Source organism: Porites lutea, chromosome 2 (assembly GCF_958299795.1).
Source record: "Porites lutea chromosome 2, jaPorLute2.1, whole genome shotgun sequence".
Taxonomy (NCBI): domain Eukaryota; kingdom Metazoa; phylum Cnidaria; class Anthozoa; order Scleractinia; family Poritidae; genus Porites; species Porites lutea.
In genome coordinates this window covers 16655540-16671129 of record NC_133202.1, presented here as the reverse complement: position 1 = coordinate 16671129, position 15590 = coordinate 16655540, and the positions used below count along the sequence as shown (strand labels likewise).

The window sequence follows — 15590 nt, the reverse complement described above, 5'->3', positions numbered from 1 at the left end:
GACGTCTGCACGCAGGCAACTGACATATGAATTAGTTGGTAAATATAAACGACCAGTAATTGTACCTCCTGAGAGTTTTTAAAAGCCAGTGTCAACATATTGTTTATTAATGGCTTCAAAATTGTTTGTACTGTTACTGATGTTATTAATTTTATCATTTGACATATTGAGATTACCGCTCATTCCAACAGACAACTTCGTCCCCAGGGCGCTTTTTCCTGGCTTCGGAAATGGGGCGGGAAAAGGCCCTGGCATCGGCCGGTTACATGACCACCAAACACCCAGAATTTGTGGGTGTACTAAATTAGCATACGATCGCATATGATAAACAGAACATCGAAGATGGCGGAAAGACCAGAGTTTTTATCAGTGCTTCGCCGGGTCGGATTTTCCCTGACTGACGGTAACTTTCCATCGCTTGACCTTAAACCTCTTCAAGTAAAGTGTTTCGAAACTATCCTGAAACGCCAGGATGTTATTGGAGTCTTACCAACTGGATCTGGCAAGTCGATGCTATTTCACGGAGGTACCGTTTTCGCCACGATAAAGAACAACTAAAGTTGCTCTTGTAAAAGCAACTAAGCACAAAGCCAACCCGGCAAATAATGAGGTTCGGGTGGAGAACCGAAACCATGGTCTTGCTTGATCACAAAGTGGCAATAACAAAACATTCCAAACACTGTTAAGCTTATTCAAAAGCGATTACCAAGGAAGAACTCTGCGCTCCAGTCAAAAGACTCATAGCTTCAGTTTAAGCCGCACTTTATCCTTATAATTTTGGATCTGTAAATCACTATCTGGCCGTAATAACTTAACATCCTGCAAAGAAAACTAACAAGTTGGGCCTAGCCGGGTAATACAACATAGCAGAAAAAGATTACATTCACGGACTAAAAAATCGCTATGTTTTTCAGATCCAAAAGACACGTTGGAGAAAATTAGAACCCTTATTCAACCGTTATAAAAAGCTTTATGCTTCAAAAGAGGTCAAACAAAATGCCCTTGCGTCAGAGGGCAAATCCTGCCGACCAGAAACAAAAACCAGGGTAAATCGATATGTGCGCCACGACCTCTCAGTGTGAAACAAGCGGCTAAAATCACATTTGCTCAGTGAAAATGTAGAATCTTCCAGAGCATAATCTACCCGGCAGAGGAAAAAAACTTATTGGAACAAGCAGCATTTTGGCATTAGGTAAAAGTCGTGTAGGCCTGCGGTTCATCTACATCGAATTTTTCGGGCGGCATACACCTGATTGAAAAAACGTTGTCGCTTGAAAAGTATAAACCATGAACGATGGGACCTAATGGATTTATGGGTAGAACTTTATAAGCATTGCAAATTTAAAGTTCTTTTCAGAAATGTTTACATTTTCGAAGCGGGTGTCTTGACATTATAAAATAATTGTTTCTCATATCTAAATGAGCTGCCATTGGAAAAACAGATTCCTTACGACTCACGAACACATCGCTAACATCTTCATAACACACTAAAGTATTTCTATTTGTATTCATTTCATTGAATGTCTACTATTGATTACATTATAAGCATCCTTAAGATCAATATTTTGATTATTATCATGTTTATTTACTATTGCTATATCAAGCTGATTTTTCGTTATTACATCATTTTTGTTATTCCCTTCTTATAATGTTTGTGAGTTTTTTATTTACCATGTCATAATTCCCATCTGATGTGAGATTAAAACCAACGCCTGGAGCACCTTTTAAATGTCTTCTTTATTCTTATTTAAAATTTAACAATCCATTTGAATAACTCATATACATATATATTAAATTATATTATCTTTATTAAAGTTTTTGGCGACACGTTTTTTGGGCTTATCAACATAAATAAAATCATATGGTTTCTGGGTTGCTCTCTGATAGTAATTTTTGTTGATTCCAAGCTCTCTCTCTCTGCATATCATATTCTTCTCATGGCTGGATGAAACTCAAAGATACAATGATGTGTGCAGTTTAATCGGATAGTTTTATCACAGTAGGACTGACTGACTCAGATAGATACAAGTACAATTCTTATTTCGGGAATTAGTAAAGTAGTTACGAATTTCTGCATCATTTTTTGCTCCTGTTTTGAGGTAATCGTCAAAAATAACTAACTTAGATGATGTTGCGTTGCGTAATTTGAAACTTCCAATATTGCAAACAAACGCGGTACAAAAATGGCAGTTCTCAATTATGGGATTGCTATTGAAGATGAACGTATAATCCAGTCAACAAAAACATGATAGGCTCTGTAAGAATGTATGTCACAGATGGTAAAAGACGTCTGGTAGATTTACACGGAGCTGATACTTCATTCAGTCTCATTTTGAAACGACTAGACAAAATTATGTAACATTGTAATATAGATGAAACCATATGAATACAAGAGATTCTTTCACCCAAAACGTGGCAGATTTGTGTATAAACACAAAGGAAGTGGTATAATTTTTGACAATATTTTTAAACCAATGAAGAGTGTTTTATCTTTATTGACCAAAACGGTTGTCAAACCATTTGCCAAAAAAGCACTGCAATCCGTTATTAATATTTCGCATGCTGGTGATAAATTAGGCAAAAAAGCTGCTGAAAAAAAGTGGTTAAAAAAAAAAATTAGCAAGCCGATTTACTAAAAGCAATCTTTAATCAATAAAAACAACGACTCCAGGCAACGTTTCAAGATCTTCCTGCAGTTCTTCTCAAATCCAAACTGCCGAGAGTACCGCGAGGAAGTACGAAAAGGGCTTCTCTGTTTAAGAAATTTTAATATTTCTCGCTTCTAGTGAATATGTTTTATTGTTTTTTCTTAGCTTGATTCAAGAATCTGCTTCTTGCTGTATATTGACGAAGTCCATCATGGGCTCAAGTGGGTGTATGATTTGGCAGGTCTACCCGACCCGTGTTATTCCTCGATATGTTTACATTTAATAGAATCTGCAAAGAGGCTTCTCAGTGTTTCTGTTAAAAAGAAAGAACCAATGACCCCCGAGGCTATTCAGCTTTTATTTGCTAACTATGGATCGTGTTCAGCTAGTTTGTCTGATTTACGAGTGCTTACTTTGTGTTTTAGGCTATGTAGGATTTTTTCGCTTTAACGAGTTGGTTCAGTTTCGCAGGTGTGATTTTCAGTTTGAAGATTCTTTTTTGAGAATCTTTGTTCATCGAAGTAAGACTAACATTTACAGAGATGGGGCTTGATTGTTATTGCCAAAACGTTCAAGCATACGTGTCCTTATTTATTATTTCAACGATAATTTTGGCCGCTTCTTTTTCAGCAGACAGCGAAGAGTTCATTTTTCGCCGGCTCGTTTTCCTTCGCCGTGCCGGAACTTATAAATTTTGTGGTTCTGTTACTTTGTTTTATACCAGAGCTAAGGAGATAATGCCTAGCGCTTTCGACTCCATTGGCCTTCCATCCTAAACAAGACTATGGTCTACATAGCCTTAGGGCGGGGGGTGCCCACGCTGCTGATAATGCCTGACTGCCTGACAGATTTCTTAAAAGACAGGGCCATTGGAAATCAGACAAGGCAAAAGATGGCTACATTAAGGATAATGTTCTATCATTAATGTCGGGTTTCATCGTCACTGGGTATTTAAGTTTTCACTTTTTTCCCGTCCTTTAAGTTCGCACACGGCTCGTGTTGACACACCCCAATTGTGGTTGCTTAATTATTACATGTTATTATTCATTCAAAATATTTCCCCCATTCTGATTGGCTAAAAGCACAGGCATAATTCACCATAACCAGCTATTGATGTCCAAATTTGGAAGAATTTTGCGTTTAATGAACAGATGACGTCAAAAGTGCAGCTTTTTTGCAGGTTCATGCACTGTTAACGGAGAAAACCTGGGGACCAGGTTGAGTTGTTTTGGTTGTGAGAACAAAAATGGCCCACGTTTCACTCGTTTCAAGAGTAAGAACTAGGCAAAATAATAGTTAAAAACATGGCAAGAACAGCAAGAAGACAACTCGAAGTGCAAAAACTCCTACTTGGAGAATATTTGCGGAGTTGAACAAACCCTTTTAGAAACGTGCACTATGGAAGATGAACTTAACATCGATGGATCGATGGAGATAAGCTTGTTCTAGCCATGTTTTTAAACTAAGAATTATTTTGAGTGAATAATACGAAAGCCGAATTCGATAATTATTATCGAATTCGGCTTTCGTATCATGTGAAGAATTATCGAGATCTCGGAGGGTGTTATCCGCCTCGGCCTACGGCCTCGACAGATAACACCCTCCTCGATCTCCATAATTCTTCATAAGATACTGAGTCTCAATCATTAATTGTTAAATGAATGTTTTATAAATTCGTTTGAGCGGGGAGGCGAGTTAGAATATTATAAATAAAGTTACCTTCTCATCGATATCTCCCTACTTCCAATATTTTTTGTTTGAGCGGGGAGGCGAATTAGAATATAAATAAAGTTACCCTCTCATCGATATCTCCCTACTCCCAACATTTCATTTTCTCCCTCCTACCTACACTTTCGCCCCGATTTCTCCCTCCTCCCTATTCTTTCGTTCATTTCCTCCTCCTCACTTGTATGTACCTCCCCCTTCATGATAGCCTGTCAGCCTGTTACAGAAGGATACAAGAGAACAGGAAATTGCTGATGAAGGCGAGGAGAGATGGCGACAGAACGCCTTACATATGTGTGCTTTTTCAAATGCTCTGTGATTGGTTAATTTTGACATGACATCTGCCATTAACTCTCGAACGTGCAATTAAACCCTTGTCAGAGGGGCTGATTGAACGCTCCACACAGATAGCTCATATTTGGGGTTTCAATGAGGGGTGAAATAACGAAAACAATATCGTCTTTACATATATATATGACTTTCATTTTTTTAAAAAGTATGGTGGTTTTTGGAGAAATTCAGATCTTGCCGTTCTGTTTTTTTCGTTGGAGGTTTTGACCTTTGTGTCTGATGAACTCCACTGCTTAAATATTGCCACTTTACTTAAGCAACGAAGACGAAACTAAATAGTGTCAGTCCTCTACAAGTTTGTCTAACATTTCGCGCGTTTTTCTCCGAGAAAAGCTTGTCTGAAGAAATGAGGTGATGGGAAAAGATTCAATATCCACAAAGACATTGAATTGTTACCACGGGTGGATAGTTGGGTGTGACGGCCTTTGAGATTCAGGCTATTAACTCTATTGTTGTATTTGTTTCCTTTTTCCAGGTTATGCCCTGAGATGTAACCAATGTGTCCCTTCAAAGATCTGGGATGAATGCAAAAGCACGATGAAACAGGTAACCTGTTCGGACAGTCAGGACCGTTGTGCTAATGCTGATATCAGAAATGAGAGCTCACGTGTCTTTGCCAAAGGTTGTTCCACTTCATCTGACTGCGACGCGAAGAACTGCAAATCGATCTATCCCTCAGTGAAAATCACCAAATGCCGAATCGACTGCTGTAAAGGTGATCTGTGCAATGGAGCCAAAGAATCAATGGTCGGCGCCATCATGCTGTCGGCATGCGCTATTGTAGCTTTTGCTCGATAAGTTTCAAGATAAAAACCTGAAATGTAGCTCACCGTAGGGAAAGAAACAACAGTTCTGATTAGACGGATTTTTTAGTGAAGGATTTTAGCGGATGTTGTTGATTTTGAATCCAATTTGAAGGAAAGAACAATATTTATATCATAAGTGTTGATCTTTAGCTTAGTTTTCTTTCAGTTGCTTTAGTTTTTGTAATGCAGGGAAATAAAGAATGTTGTTTCCTTTAATTCCCACTGATTCTGAATTTTAGTGAAAAGGATGCGCAAAGAGGGGTGAATCCGATACTGAGTAAAGAATTCGCAGTTCATCAGACATTTACAACATGATAACATCATCTCAATATATCATGCTTTCAATGGAACTGAGGTCAGTCACGACTTATAACAATCACTTCTCTCGAGTGAAATCACTGTTAGGAAAAATATTCTTTTAACAAATCTCTTCTATTTCGAGCTATTCTGCAAACCTCTTACCGACTGATAAGTAAAAGACAACACTGATTCGAGCGGTGCCTTCTAACAGGGCTAGTGGTGTTATAAGATGTTGGATCAGAGACAACACAGCAGATGTTCACCAACACAATTGTATTCGGAACAACATGTCTTCTCTCTCACTTTCCAATCATGCAACATGTCGAGAAACCACAGGGATACCACCCTCTAACACGGCTCAGTTTCTTGTCCTTTTTGTAGCCGGCCCATACCACTAAACTAATATATAGATTTAGCCAGGGCTAAAAGGGAAGCTCCAATAAATAAATTTATAATTTAAATTAAAAAATAAACTTTTAATCCACAAATCATTTAACTTAAGGGCACATTCATGTGACTTTTGAGGGAAAGGCTAAGGTATTTTAGAGTGAAACATCTTACATCGAATTGATAACCTCATATGTACACCCAAAAAATAGCAAACATCTTCGATCACATTCAAGATCACAGTAGATTAGGCCTCGCAAACAAATTCTTGGAAAACAAATCACGCATAATTTTTTTGCGTTCGAGAGGTTTACTTTACAAATTCTTGCCAACAAATCTAGGGGTGTTTAAACCAACCTTTTATAATTTTTATACATCACATTTGAGGTGAAACAGTACTATTCACCACACAGACCTCGGACAGAATGCAGTATTTCACAATTTTTCAAGACAAATTGCACTCAGTCAATATTCAGGACGATCAATCGTAAAGCGAAACCGTTCAAAAATTTCCAAAATCACCCATATGGCTAGCCGGTTCTCGTTTCTATAGTGCGAGCTGTCAGTGTGGTCGAGTCTTTGAATGAACTTTAATAGCGTTACACTTCAACATAATAGCGACTTTATTATTTTTTTTTTTGTTATTTAATGGTTTCAGTTATAACGATGTGTAATCTTATAAAGCGTTTGATACGCGCGACATTTTTGAGTACTCCTGCAAGCGATGTTCATGAACGATGAAAACAAACGGCACAGACAAGCGGTTAAAATTGCAAGACAGACTACTAACAATCAAAAAAAGAAATATAATTCGGTGAAGCATTTACAGAGATAACAATTTTCATTCATGAAGACAAGTATTAAAGTGTCTCTAAAAATCCTGAGTCTCGGCGTGAAGCTTTATAAGCCGGCTTCCCGGCGGGGGTGTTTACTGTTTTCCAAGGTGAACTCCTCGAAGCAAGAAAATCGCTCAAAGTTTTCTTTCTACAGCCAAATTTATAACTAAATATTCTTCGGAACGTTTTCTATCTGTGGTGAGCAAATATATCTGAAGGCTTTTTAAAGTTCTGTAAGCTTATATCAAACCGTTCAAACTTGATACTAGGTCAGATCATTGACTCAAACTACGGCTACAAACGTGCATAAACGTGCCGCATAAACTGTCAGCGTGAACGTGCAAGACTTCATGAAATTAGATATAACAAAAACAAACATCAAATACAATAGTTACTCAGGTTTACCATTCGAGATTCAGTTCCTGAAAGCTATCAAGGAAGGCCACAGTTGCTTGAGACTTTTAAACCTTCTTAAGCATTAAGCAAGGTGAAAAACGAAAACGATGCCATCCGAAATCGAATTACCAAATTTTGACAAGCGACGCGTTCCTCAACCAAAAACCCAGTAAACAAACCAGCCATGAATAACAGAAGACTCTTGATAGCAGCTGTATTCCATTTTGTACATCCAGAAGAAAAAGACAATTAAAAACATCACAAGTTGACACAAAACTCTTCAGCTTCAGCTGTCAAAGTAAACAATTTTCAAGATGCTGCATAATTTTTTCGCATGAACTCACCTGTCAAATTTTGACCAATCAGAGTATAAAAATTGGACGTAGAGCGTGACCAACGCGTGACCATGGTAAGATAAGGTCTTCCCCGCCTGTACTTTTAAAAAAACATTGATGTGAAATTAGTTTTCTCTTGGGCTCCCAAACTAGCTAAAATGTGAGAGTAAACATTGGTTTTCCTGTGGTGCGGAAGGACGGTCGGTCGGCGGTCGGCGGTCGGCGGTCGGTGTACGGTCACGTGATTACCAAATTTTCTGGGATGGGTAGATTTACTTAGCAATGGGGCTCCGCCCACGCGCGCGCGAAGAGCGCGCGTGGAGCTCCGCTATCAATTTTCGCAAAAGGTTTTCCAGATGGATGAAAGTCCATATCTAGAGAAGAAAGCAGGTCCAATCTTGAAGGGTGTTACTAGAAAGAGTAAGGGAGTAACGCCGAGGAAACTAGCAAGGATTGCAATTATGCCAAAAATTTAAGCTTTACTCCAAAGAATTCCTCATGCCAAGAATTATTTAACACAGTTTAGTTGCGTGCCAGTCAAAAATTCTTATTGATAAATGGATGAAAGGATATATGTTCAAAGATAGGATTAGTTTGTTAGAAACGAAGGTTGTCCGTGTGCTGTTTCATTTTCTTCAGTTCTGCTTGTGTCGTTAGCTGCAGTGAAAGGTAAATTTCTCTCGCTTGGCACTGTGCGTTATATCGTAAACTGCCGAAAGGAGGGGCTTACGACCGGAATTGAAAAAGCGCTGCGAAACAACCTATGGCAGTGCTGCTCAAAATACTTTTTACTGGTGATTACGTTTCAAAACGTCACATTAAATCGCCGTCAATACATTTGAAGGGGGCCTTACGGTAGGCCATTATACAATTGCTTGCTCATTGCCCTGGACATGAAATAGAAACGAAGCTGGAGTTGACCTTGTTATGTTTTGTTACAAACCTTCCTGCTTTTCTAGTACAAAGCGTGACGACAGTCTTATTCCAACTTTTTGCAAACAAATCCATGATCATGATTCACTTACACGTGAAAAATAGAAAGGTATGTAACAAGAACAAAGTCACCCCCAAGCCTCGACAAAGACCTGGCCACTGAGCACACGGCTGTATCGTAATGAGGGCGATTGTAAAACAGAGGGAAGCACGAAGTTATCCTCCCAAAGAGAGGGCAATGTCTAATTTATTCAATGGAAAAAGTGACGTACCTACTTTTTAACAACAACTTATCTGACGTGATGATTTTTCTTGTTGTACAAAAATAAAGAAAATACAGCAGGAGGTATTGCAGCTGATTATATGCACTTTCATCAGTCCTGTCCGCTAACTAGGCCCCGGCGCCGGGAGCTCCTCCCTTGCTTGGCTTATACGAGTGTGTGCCGCTGAACAGGGTATGGTTTTCAGGGTCTTGAGTCTTAAACTGGGTTTATAATTTCACTATTGAGCGTCTTAAACAGGGTGTCTTTTTAGACCCGAAGCCTTAAACAGGGTGGGAATTTTGGCGGCGTGCGGTCAACGTGTGAAACGAAGTTCTTTTAAAATAATCTAATTTTGTTCGGTCGGTAATCTCACCAAAATTATTTTGTATGTGATTCCAAAACAAATTAAATAAATATATTTTTTCCCATTTTGTATTGTATTGTAATATCTCCTTAAACAGGGCATTTGGGCTACAGTCTTAAACAAGATCATGAAAAACAGTCTCTTGTCTTAAACAGGTTCACGGTTTGAAGGCCTTGGCGGCTCACCTACACCCAAACTGCCCTCAAGTGTCCCCCCCCCGGGAACTAGGCCCTGTTGAGGTAAAATTCCGACAAGCAACTTGGCCCCAAACCTGTGACATAAGTACAAATGAATTCACGACAAACGACACAAAGAAAGATAGACTGAAAATGCGAAAGGAACATGGCTGACGGTCCAATATTAGGGCATTTTAGTGTGTGGGTATTTTTTTTTCCAGCGAATCTACTCTGTTGTTACGCCGTGCTGATGAACCGCAGAAATGGCGAAACAGCCGTTTCGACGGCTTCAAACTCGCTCTGTCTGGGTTCTATCGGTGTCATGTTTATGTCTTGCAAAAGTTAATTTTTACGTGGTACAATCAGCTTTGCAGAATTCAGTGTATTCTCTCTCCTTTTCCTCCCTTGTCGTCGATTGTATATCCTCTCTACTCGACGACAAGTAAAGAAAATAATAGAAAGAGAACCTGAGAATTATATACATAGTATGTATGCTACAGGTCAAAATTAAATTCAAGTTAAAAATTTTAGCCTAGGTCGATTCTCAGTTTCCTTTGTCTACTAGTCCTAATTAGTCTCGCTTACGTAAGTACGTAAGCAGCGCGACATCATAATCTGCAACGCGTTTTTCGACGTATTTAGGACACAAAAGGGGGGTCATTGTGCAAGGCGTTCCTTGTGGAGACCGTGGAAACTGGGACTAAGAATCGTTGCGTGATCGAAGTCACGCATGTTTTGCCAGAAACTTAGGAAAGATTAAATTTAGAGCTTTTCTGAGACGTGCCGGTCCACGAATTCTATCGCCTGAAGCTGTTGATTACTTTGGAACAAGTGAACACTACTGAGTGGTCGAAAAAAAATAAGAATCATAATTAGCAAAACTGCGATGGTCGGGTGTTGTAAACTTTCATTGTAGGCAAATGGGTCTTGTGATGAGCATGCGGTTTATTTTCGAAGATGATGTAAATGACGCGCCGTGTAAAGCATTTTTTTGATGTCTGGCGATGATGTAATTTCTCTGGAATCGAGGCCCTGAAATTTTCGTGTGTTTATACAAGCGTATAGCCTGCGACGCAGGCGTATTTCCGGTCGTCGCTAACACGCGTACTAAATCAATTCAGAAACAAATAAAAAGTATCTACGTCGATAAAGTATGAAGTAAGAAACCTTTAGCGAGTAAATCCTGTTTCGTGTTGAATTAATCGCCTCCTCATTTCTCGATCTAATCTCCAAGCAAGCGAGACTTACACCCGCTGTAAGAGCGTTCTTGTTCATGAATAATTGGGGCTAGGAGACAAAGGAAATTGCGAATCAACTTAGGTTTAAAAATTTTAACCTGAATTTAACAGTTTTGACCTGCAACATGTGCAATATAATTCTAGCTTGGATCTTCTCCGTCAAGAAGTAATTTTTTTTCGGCCAAAAGCCCCAAAGTAGCTTCTGTACTCCCCTGTTTCCGTGAGAAATTTCTCAAAGAAAATCCTGGGATTCCCGAAGATTTCCCGAGAATCATTCCGAGGAATTCCCGGAAAATTTAATTTGCGCTAATTTGCCCCAACATTCCTGAGAATTCTCGGGACTATATTCGAACAGAAACAGGCTAAAACTTCTCGGGAATTCCTGACAATAAAATGGTTTCCTTCTTGATCCTGGGAATTCTCGGTAATCCCTCGACCACGTCCCCAGTGCTTTTCCCTTAAAAAAATGGGTGGGGTTGGAAAAGGCTCTGGCATCGGCTGGTCACGTGTCCCCTCGTACAGCAGAAATACAGCAGCAGAAATACTTTGCAGCAGTCGATTTCGCATTTGGTGATTTACACTGAGCTCGAAGAACTGCAAATCGATCTACCCCTACATGCTGTTGAAGTGTCACACCCTTCGCCAAAGCTTTCACCTGTCAAACCTGAGCCAGTCTCAACTGCTTTTAGATTCGCTTTAAAACAACGGTCCTGGCTGTTGGAACAGGTTATCTGTTTTGTGCTGTTTTTGCAGTCATCCCAGCTCTTAAAAGAGACACAATAGTTTCATTTTAAAGAATAACCTAAAAAAAAAAAAAAATCAAAAAACAAAATTCATACCCTGATTCTCGAAGGCTGACACACCGAACTATCCCTAACGCCTAGTGTCCTCTCCTGGAAATTTACTCTTAAATGGAGATTTCAATTTCCATGTTAATGATCCCTCTGACAGCACCGCAAGTCAATTCCTGGATCTCTTAAATTGTTTTAATCTGGATGTCTTCAATCTTTGTACTCCAACACACAAGCACAATTATGTTCTAGATCTTATTATCACAAGATCAGGTGAAACATCTATCTCAAATTTATCACTTCACGATCCTGTCATTTCTGATCACTTTGCAGTTCACTGCAGCCTGGCTATCAAGAAACCACGTAACGCGAAACTCACTGTAATGACTCGTAAACTACGCAACATTGATTCAGACAGTTTATGTACTGATATTCAGATCCTCTTCTCTATAATTACTATTATAGCCTTATATATTCAGCTGAAAGTGACAGCAAAACATGTTTCGCACAATTACTCGCCTTCCTCACAGGAAAGCAGATAAACCTTTCCCTACCAGCTCTTCTGCAGTTGATCTCGCCAATAAATTCGTCCACTTTTTTGAGGAGAAAATCGGCAATATCAGAAGTAATCTTGGTACACCCCTAGCCTGTAATTCCTGATTTCTTCAGAACTCTAAATACTTCATCACTAACCTGTCAGCTTGTACATTTTGCACCACCATCCAACACCGAACTGTCGAACATTGCTAACAATATCATCATGAAATCCTGTATTTTGGAACCGCTTTCCGTTACCCTACTAAAGCAGCACTTCGATTTACTTTTACCAATTATCCTGAAGATTCTCAACTTGTCACTGGAATCCGGTCATTTTCCGTCTTCTTTGAAAACTGCTGTTCTATCAGTCCACTACTTAAGAAAGCCAAGTTAGATAGTGAAGTTCTCGCAAACTACAGATTTATTTCAAACCTCAAGGTAATCTCAAAAATTATTGAAAAGGTGGTCGCAGTACGTCTTCAAAAATATTTAAAAGCTAACCAGCTAAATGAGCCGCTACAATCTGCCTATAAACCTTTCCACAGTTGTGAAACCGTCCTTGTGCGCGTTCATAATGACATTTTGGTTGCTATTGATAAACGTCACTGTGTTATGCTTCTACTTTTAGATCTGTCTGCTGCCTTCAACACTGTGGATCACGATATCCTCCTTACAAGATTGCAATCTAAATACTCTATCTCTGGCATAGCTCTTGAATGGTTTCGCTCCTACCTTACTAATCGCTAGCAATTTGCGTTAATCGAAGGGTGTAGATCGCAGTCTCGCGAGTTCAAGTGCAGTGTACCTCAATGTTCTGTCTTTGGACCGATTCAGTATGTACTCTACACAGCACCACTGGCCGACATTCTACGATTTCACGAAATGCAATTTCACTTTTACGCCGATGACACTCAATTCTATATTTCTTTCTCTACAAACAACGACATGGCATTAACCAACAGTATCACTAAGATTAAGGAATACCTGTCCGACATTGATAAGTGAATGTCCATCAACAGACTACAGCTGTAAAACTAAAAAAAAGACAAGACCTAGCTTCACTACTTATTCTCAAAGTATAACCCACAACAATCCCTACCGCCTCTTCGCTTTGGAACTGACATAATCTAGCCCTCTCCACATGCAAGAAACATGGGCGCTGTCTTCGATACCACTATGTCAATGCTTCCCCATGTAAACAATGTTTTTAAATCTGCCTTTTATCATCTTCGCACCATTTCGCGCATAAGGAAATTCTTATCAACGCAAACTACTGAGATTCTTATTCACGCCTTCGTAACTTCCAAACTCGATCAATGCAATTCTCTACTATATAATGTCCCTAAAAACGTCATCAAAAAGCTTCAATCGATGCAGAATGCAGCTGCCAGACTGATTACACGGTCTAGGAAGTGTGATCACATCACTCCCATCCTCCTCGATCTTCACTGGATACGTGTTTCTGGACGAATTAAATTCAAGATTCTACTACTTACCTTCAAAGCTCTGCATCAGCAATCTCCAACCTACATTCAAGACCTTATCATCCTCTTCTTACCTTCTAGATCGCTTCGGTCATCCTCTACGCTCAGCCTGCTGAATCCTGTTAGCTTAAACCTTAAGACCTATGGATCTAGAGCATTCTATGTCTCAGCCCCCAAAATTTGGAACAAACTACCTGACGACATACGCTCATGCGAGAATCTACGTCTTTTTAAGCAAAAACTTAAAACCTACCTTTTTAAGAACTTTTACCTTAGTCATTAGGAGGATGTATTTGATTTTATATGTGTTTAATTTAAATTTAAATTTATGTATTTTAATTAACTTTTAATTTTGATTTTTTCTCTTTGTTAAGTGCCTAATCTATTATTGGATAGGCGCTATATAAATGTTCTTTTCGTTTTCTTCTTCTTCTTCTTCTTCTTCTTCTTCTTCTTCTTATATACAACTTTGCAACTTTATTTGATTTACAACAAAATAGAAATAACCATAAAACAAGACAGTTACACAAAAGCAAATGAAAGTGGCGAGGAAGCCCAAAAAGAAACCTTGAGGCTTATAGACATTGGGCCCCCTCAGAGTAAAATTAAATACAGTTAACAGTGACAGTAAGGCCAGGATCGAAAGTAAAATACAATGAAGGTAAGTATAAATTAACTAATTACATATAGACTGAGTTGACAAAATATAAAGTATGGTACATGTAACAATAAGTATAAAAATAATATCAGACACGTGAAGAAAGATAACTATTTCCTACAAGATTTATAACTAATAATTCATATATAATTTTTTTTCTATCTCGTTTTGAATAAGTGGAGAGGATTAGATTCTTTAATATCATTTTCTATAGAGTTATAATAAGTAGGCCCTTGGAAACTGACAGAAAATTTACGAAGGTTTGTTCTACAAAAAGGAAGGTGAAAATCGTTCGCGTATCTAGTGGCATAGCTATGGACTTGTTTGTTTAAAGAAAAATAATTGTTGAACTTTGAAGGCAAAAGAGAATGGTTAAGAGAAAACATAAATTTACCCAATTCTAGTTGTCTAATATCGGAAAGTTTTAGTAGCTCTAATTCTTTGAAAATAGGGTCTGAATGAGAATCGAAAGTTGATTTAGAAATAATTGTGATAACTCGCTTTTGCAAAGAGACAAGACGGCGAAGATTGGTTTTGTACGTAGATCCCTAGACAATAATACAATAATGAAGATAAGGATTAACTAAACAATAATAAAGAGTTTTTAGACAGGGTTTACGTAGAAAAAATCTTGCTCTATTAATGACTCCTATTGATTTCGAGATTTTACGAGCTACTTGAGAAATGTGCGGTTTCCAAGACAGATTTTCATCAAGGACTACACCGAGGAAGACCGTTTCCTCAACCTGTTCGATTCCCTGTTCATTTATGCATATTTGCATTGGAAAATGATACCTTTTCTGTCTAGGCTTCAATAACATAAAGTTTGTTTTCTTCAGGTTTAAGGAGAGTTTGGATGCCTTAAACCAAGTGGATAATTTATTAAGTTCGGAATTGAGTGAGGCTGCCAGGTAGACAGGATCTTTGTGGGACATAAATAAATTAGTATCATCAGAGAATAAAATCAGCTCGACGAGCGTCGATACGTTATTTAAATCATTAATATAGAGCAAGAAAAACAAGGGGCCCAAAATGGATCCCTGGGGGACACCACGGCAGATAGTTTGTGGAGAGGAGCATTAACCGTTAAATTGAACGAATTGCAACCTGTTGGAGAGGTAGCTTCTAAGCCAGTCCAGAGCCACGCCACGTATACCATAGTGTTCGAGTTTGTCAAGCAGAATATTATGATCGACGGTATCAAAGGCCTTAGAAAGATCAAGGAAAACGCCAACGGCATGTTCACTGCGATCAAGAGCAAGGGAGATTTTTTCATATAGGTCAATCAATGCTAACGAAGTTGAATGATTTTTCCTGAAACCAAATTGATTATCACATAGAATTTCTAGTTTACTTAAACAA

At 38.7% G+C, this 15590-nt stretch overlaps 1 pseudogene; it reads left to right on the top strand.

Moving 5' to 3' along the window:
• The first annotated feature begins 342 nt into the window (after positions 1-342).
• Positions 343-13853, top strand: LOC140925716 (uncharacterized; annotated as a pseudogene).
• Positions 13854-15590: the final 1737 nt, after the last annotated feature.